General features: G+C 37.1%; 1 pseudogene; it reads right to left on the bottom strand.

Moving 5' to 3' along the window:
* Positions 1-3,569: 3,569 nt before the first annotated feature.
* On the bottom strand, positions 3,570-5,486 carry LOC138313628 (neuronal acetylcholine receptor subunit alpha-6-like; annotated as a pseudogene).
* Between the last annotated feature and the right edge of the window lie 1,195 nt (positions 5,487-6,681).

Here is a 6,681-nt window from a genome sequence, read left to right as displayed (position 1 = left end):
TAATCGAAAGGATAAAAAGGTCTCACCATACCTTCATTTACTGGATAAAAACTTCAAATTTTAAATACGAAGAGGTATCAATAATTTATTAGGGGAACTATGAGCATACGAAAAATGTGAACATTGATGTTTTGGATTTTTTGTGGTACGGTATTTGTATTTATCAAAAAATAATCGAAAGGATAAAAAGGTCTCACCATACCTTCATTTACTGGATAAAAACTGTTCAAATTTTAAATACGAAGAGGTATCAATAATTTATTAGGGAAACTATGAGCATACGAAAAATGTGAACATTGATGTTTTGGATTTTTTGTGGTACGGTATTTGTATTTATCAAAAAATAATCGAAAGGATAAAAAGGTCTCACCATACCTTCATTTACTGGATAAAAACTGTTCAAATTTTAAATACGAAGAGGTATCAATAATTTATTAGGGAAACTATGAGCATACGAAAAATGTGAACATTGATGTTTTGGATTTTTTGTGGTACGGTATTTGTATTTATCAAAAAATAATCGAAAGAATAAAAAGGTCTCACCATACCTTCATATCTTCATTTACTGGATAAAAACTGTTCAAATTTTTAATACGAAGAGGTATCAAATAATTTATTAGGGAAATCTATGAGCATACGAAAAATGTGAACATTGATTGTTTTGGATTTTTTGTGGTACGGTATTTGTATTTATCAAAAAATAATCGAAAGGATAAAAAGGTCTCACCATACCTGGTACTATCTGTCCATTCACAAACATTACTAATTTTATTTTCATAATTTTAGTAGTAATAATATCAGCCTTATTGAAGCATACATAGGTGTTCTCTGAACAAAATATTTATATATACACTGTACGTAAGTGTCTTTTTAAGGTCAACTGTTTGGCTTAAATGTCTGTGTCATTGTTTTACATGCGATGGGATTGGGCACAAGTTTTCCAACTTTAAATAGGATCTTACATGAGTGTTCATTTCATATGAGATTTTATGAAACGAGCCTTAAGAAGTTTCAGGTCAACTGACCCGAAGGGTCAAGATGACCTATAGGTGTCATGTTTCTTCCTTCGTCGTGAGCCGTTCGTTAACTTTTCACATTTAGAATGTCTTCTCAAGTTCTACTAGTGTGATTTAGCTGAAACTCGCATGAAATGTTCCTGACATGGTCCCAATAAAGCGTTGTTATTTTTCGGGTCGATCTGAAATCCATGATGGCCGCCATCTTGAAAACGCATGTTGAGCTTCTTAAGTTCTACCGTTGCGATTTGGCTGAAACTTGCATGAAACGATCCGGACATGGTCCCAACAAAGTGTTGTTATATTTCGGGTCGATCAGAAATCCAAGATGGCCGTCATAGCCGCCATTTTGAAAACACATTTTGAACTTCTTTCAGGTTCTACGGGTGCGATTTGGCTAAAACTTGCATGAAATAATCCTGACATGGTCCCTTTGGTTTGACTAATTAACGTCCTATTAACAGCTATGGTCATGCAAGATGGCCTCCCATGTATGCGATGTGTTGCGTGTATGCTGTGCGAGGTGCGTGTCTTAGGAGACTGCGGTATATTCATGTTGTGTCTGCTTGTATAGTGGAACTGTTGCCCTTTTTATAGTGCTATATCACTGAAGCATGCCGCCGAAGACACCAAGCAACACACCCCACCCGGTCACATTATACTGACAAAGTGATGTTACATCTCTGGTTGATCCCAAATCGAAGATGGCTACCGTGAAACTATATCTAATTTATTTCCTATATGATTATTGCCAAGGTAATCGGATGACCGTGAAGGCCTTTGGGCCTCTCGTTTTTTTTGCGAGCCTTAGCGAGCAAACATTAAAACTTGGAGACGAGTAAAGAGTCTAGCAAATATATAGCACGGCAGGAAAGAAACCTGATGTAATTATTACTATATTTGATACGCATTAAAACTTCCTTCCTGCATTAAAGATATTTGAAGAATATGTGAATTACCTTTGAGGATTTTGTTTGTTTGATTAATGAAACTCCTATTAACAGCTATGATCATGTAAGGACGGCCTCCCATGCATGCAGTGTGTAGTGTGTGTTACGTGCGAGGTGCATGTTTTGGGAGACTGCGGTATGTTCGTGTTGTGTCTTCTTGTTTAGTTGAACTGATGCCCTCTTTATAGTGCTATATCACTGAAGCATGACGCCGAATACACCAAGCAACACACCCCACCCGGTCACATTATACTGACAGCGGGCGAACGAGTCGTCCCACTCCCTGTTTGCTGAGCGCTACGCAGGAGCAAAAACTACCACTATTATAGACATTGGTGTTTCTCGGTCTGTGTTTAGTGATCAGATTGAATTCTGATGCTTTGTTCATTGTCAAAATAATATTTATCAATTTGGTCAAGTTCACAAAACCCACAGTTGAAAAGCTGTCAGTAGTACGTCATTGCCATCCATCGCCATCACCGTCATCTATGGCCTTTGTTTGCGTGTCATACCAGCTCTCGTTTCCGGAATCGACCCAACCACAGGGTTGCATAAAGGACGGGTCATTACTTCATGTGGCAGGGTAATCAATTAAGTAATTATTTAAGTATCTAATTTAATCAAGTAGGTAAGTAATTACTTATTATTAACATCCATTAAATTATTTTATGTTTGTTTAGAAATTAAGCTGCATCCATGCACTTAGCTGCAATATTGTAGCTCAAAAGACTTTTAGACAGAAAATGGTGTCGTCTTTAGAGCTGCAATTAGTGCCTATTACTGCTAATGGAGCAAAGTAATGATTATGCAAACGTTTGTTGGCATTTTATCGTACTTGTTTGATATCGCCAACCTACTAGGCAATAAAACTGAACCACATCAAATATATTCTCATCGAGGCATTATTTTTTTACATAAATACATATGGAGGTTTTTCTGAAGGGTATGTATACAGCAAGTCCACAAATTGTGAATTTGACGTCTTGTGAGTGGTACGGTTAGATGTTTAAGAATGGTAGTTATGTTTGTTTTGGACAAAAATAATATGTAAAATGCATGTATATGCAAAAAATAATTGAAAACCTACAAAAAAGTATAGAAAAACTGTGTCTGAGTAATTTTTAGGAGGCAGTGCTCCACTACGACACGTAGTTTTTTTTTTTTTTTTTTTTTTAGAGACCAATTCGTAACCGGCCGAAAGATATAGTAGGCCGGTCACGTATATTCGTTCTACCATGCACTATATTTGTGTTGTCCCCAGTAAGATCGATATGTCATCGTCTTCACGGTCTTATTTACCGCTGTATGTCACCTAGAAATGATTGAGTACAGTCAGGTGACTTACCCGATTATTCAGTTGATTATTTCTAATTTGATTTTATTGTTTCTTTAATAATAAAAATGTAATTTTGTTAATCTACCATATCCTTCTTTAGAGAACTTGTCCTTGTCTATGGGTAGCTCCCTGAGTGATAAAGGAGAACAGTTGTGTTTTTTGTCTCTTTGACCTTTCGGCTGTTTTAGGATTTGGATGTCACGGGAACTTAATTCTTCTACTTCAGTAAGCATCCTTTTCTATTTTTCCCTTGACTAATCCTGTGTATTTTTCATAGCGTATCTATATTTATTTGCCTTATTTTGGTAAAGTTATCAGAATTTTATAAACTAATTTTGTACAAGTTGAACTAACTTGAAAGTGTAAAATATAGACAATTTTATGCAGAAGTTCCAAAGTCATATATGCACACAACGTCGACGTGATATGCCGATTAGGACGTATTCTACAAGCTTGCGTTGTTCCACTCCCAAGTTCATGTCCCGATTTTCCTACATCCAGAAATGCGTTTAGGCCCGGTCATACTAAACATGTATATTGTATACTTAAGAAAGTACATACTATGTCAAGATTTGTATTCAGTTTGATCAAATCATTTAAAACATAATGCAATCGATAGTCGGGAGTAGCCAGCGTATTTCCTGCAATAGCGGGCACTATCCTAACGCCATGCCTGCACAGCAGTACACTGACCGAACAATTCATTCATTTTGAATAGTACAACAATGATCATACTAGGCAATGTAAAGGTTCTGTCAATAACTGCTTGAAATAATCATTATCTGTTTATCAAAATCAATATTAAAAGGAAAGCATCAGAATTAATATAAGTGTACAAACCGATGTTATACATAAATGTATTAAGAAGCAAATCCAATCCAACCGATCAGGAGCGAGGGTGGTAATTTTGCCTTCAGTGTCCAATCGATATATCATTTTGAAGCTATTCCGTACGAAATTTCCTTTTGTGTGCACATCGTGTCCATTTTCTCTATTATCGTTAACGGATGAAGATTGACTTTCATATATCCCAGTGCTATTATTAAGTGCCAATGTTCGTATGTTGCTGCTGGCAACGTCTTCTTCTAAAGTCGAAATAGATGTTTGTTTAGAAGGTTCGTGATTCGATTTGCTTGATGTTTTATTGTCCCGTTGATACAACCGCAAAATAAATATAGATTCAACGACTGCTAACCCGCTCATCCCAAGCTCTATACACAGGTAAATGGACAGGTAAGAAATACCTGTCGACAGTTTTGGTAACATATCATTGAATACTGTTAGAAAAAACCGTAAATGATAGCAGAACAGAAATACATAACGTCATTTTCTCACCAGAATCGGCCGGAGTAAGAACACCAAGGGATTAAGGAAGGATAGCAAGATAACCGGAAATAACGTGTTTAAAACTGGGTACAAGCAGCGGCGCCGGAAGTGTAAATCGTACTCCATGTACGAAATGCTAAATTCCGAGCTAAAATGTGTCTGTGCAATCCGTTCTATAACTTCCCATTCTCCATTTTCCTCTAATGCATCATCAGCCAGACTTCGTCCTGTGTCCACGACCCTCTGCACCCAGACAGGAGCCTGCCAAGCCCCGATCCTTATCTGACATTTCTGTTCGTCAAATGGAAAGCGTCTGACATCAATAATACACCTAACACTGTATTGCCTTGCTGGATACCACACCACTCGTCCTTCCTCAAGGACCACTACATACTAGCCATCCGTAATCTGTTGAGGATCATCAATGGAATTAAACAAGGCTATATCAGGGTGCCAAATGTCACTTGTGGGAAGTTGCACACTTTTTACGCCATCTTTCAAAATCAGGAAGTCCTCAATCCACGATATTTCCATCCATCCGATGAATGTCATGGTCTGGAACCTTTCGTCGATTTCTCTCAGTGACGTGATATGTAGGGTTAAATTGACGTCGACGGATTCCGAGAGATTTCTACGTGGTTTAATGAAGGATGAATAGTTTTGCATAAGTTCAGAAATGATCTGTTCAGAGGATTTAGTCCTCATAGCTGAATCGGTATTACAAGTCGCATATACAACCACTAAAATCATTATCTCTAGCAATAAATATTTCTCCATTTGGAAGTAAATCTCGCACACCTGCTTGTCTCCGTTGTTAAGTTGTCCCTCAGTTATAAAAAGTAATTCCACCAATCTCATGTTAAACAATACGCTTAGAATTAGACTCACATTAGTAATCGGTTGAATGGTTGGTAAAATACCTGACTCGGTGGTATTACTCAATATTTGGGCTAAAGTAGCAGTTACATATATCACGTTCTCCGACACAAAGTTGCAAATGGAAGCACTAAGGTTGGTAGTATAACCATGTTTGGAGAGTTAGTATCAACAATAACTGTTCCTGCGAATTACCATTTGTAGCACTGAGAACTAGTACTTATCACCTTGATAGAGATATGACAATGTTTACGTATAGCTTCATAACGTTAATGGTATCCCGGTCAAACAAGACCCACATTTCATTTGCTCCAGTAAATGTTTATTTAACAATCGATCAGTCCACGCACAGTTAACAGAGAGTAGTGTTATATCATTCTCATTTCACATAGTCAATTCATCCTATTATTTATACTATTACGATCAATATTCTGCAAATAATATAATTCTCATTTCAATTAATGTCAGCTTATATCAAATCAAACTCGCACGTTAAACAACCAGAAATCCCGCTTACCTTGCAGTAATCAATGTATGATACACCCATTTAAATTGAAATCAGTTGGAGTTTTGTTGATCTTGAAATACAGATCCATATATCACTCCGTTTTGACAATTAATATGACGTTAATTTTATAAAACATACAAACATATCATAAATAGTGTTTGTTTGTTTGATTAATTAACGTTCTATTAACAGTTATGGTCATGTACATGTAAGGACGGCCTCCCATGTATGCAGTGTGATGCGTGTACGTTGTGCGAGGTGCGTGCTTTGGGAGACTGCGGTATATTCAAATTGTGTCTTCTTATATACTGGAACTGTTGCCCTTTTTAGAGTGCTATATCACTGAAGAATGCCGCCGAAGACCCAAGCAACACTCTACCCGGTCACATTATACTGACAACGGGCGAACCAGTCGTCCCACTCCCTGTATGCTGAGCGCTTAGCAGGAACAGAAAGTACCACTTTTATAGACTTTGGTGTGTCTTGGCCAGGGGACAGAACCCAAAGCCTTCCGCACAGGATGAACGCTCAACTCAAGGCCTTTTACATGCTTTTACATGTAGTCGAACAATAAGACGATAATGAGTATTATTTAACCCTCAAGATGTTCCCAATAAGAAGAATTTAATATTGATGGATTCTTTATCAAACGATGATTTTTGAATTCTA

The sequence above is a fragment of the Argopecten irradians genome, unplaced genomic scaffold (assembly GCF_041381155.1).
Source record: "Argopecten irradians isolate NY unplaced genomic scaffold, Ai_NY scaffold_0790, whole genome shotgun sequence".
Lineage (NCBI taxonomy): Eukaryota > Metazoa > Mollusca > Bivalvia > Pectinida > Pectinidae > Argopecten > Argopecten irradians.
Note: the sequence above shows the minus strand (reverse complement) of the source record. Positions and strands in the feature narration are given on the sequence as shown.